We start from the raw sequence: 452 nt of genomic DNA, 5'->3' as shown, positions 1-452 counted from the left end.
CTCCTGCTGCGGCGCCCGGGAAGCGGAGGACCCAGCAGGCTGGCGGCTTTGCAGCTCCTTCTCCTCCCTGCGCGTCTCCCCCTTTGAGAGCTGCTTCTGGGCACCCTGCCCCGCAGCGCCGAGCGCCCACCCTCCGGGCTGGCACGGGCGCGAGAAGTTTGCATGTGTGTGCCTGGCCTATTTATTTGTTTGCCTCCCCCACCTTTCTCCTTCCCCTCTCTCCTTCCACCGAGATGTTTCAGTCTGATACCGCCGCCTCCGATCAGGGTTGAGATCAAGCTTTAAAATATTCCATTCTGCCAGGCCCGGCCTGATAAGATCGCTCTGTCGGGACGGGCTGAAATTGTGATTTTATCTGGCTTTGACTCACATCCATTGCATTCGAGCGCCTCCTCGTCTAGGGGACTTTTGAAAAATGTGGTGCAAAGTATTCGGAGATCTTTAACTGGCGG

This window comes from Alligator sinensis, unplaced genomic scaffold (genome assembly GCF_000455745.1).
Source record: "Alligator sinensis unplaced genomic scaffold, ASM45574v1 scaffold255_1, whole genome shotgun sequence".
NCBI lineage: Eukaryota > Metazoa > Chordata > Crocodylia > Alligatoridae > Alligator > Alligator sinensis.
The sequence above is the reverse complement of the archived record's forward strand: the minus strand, read 5'-3'. Positions refer to the sequence as shown.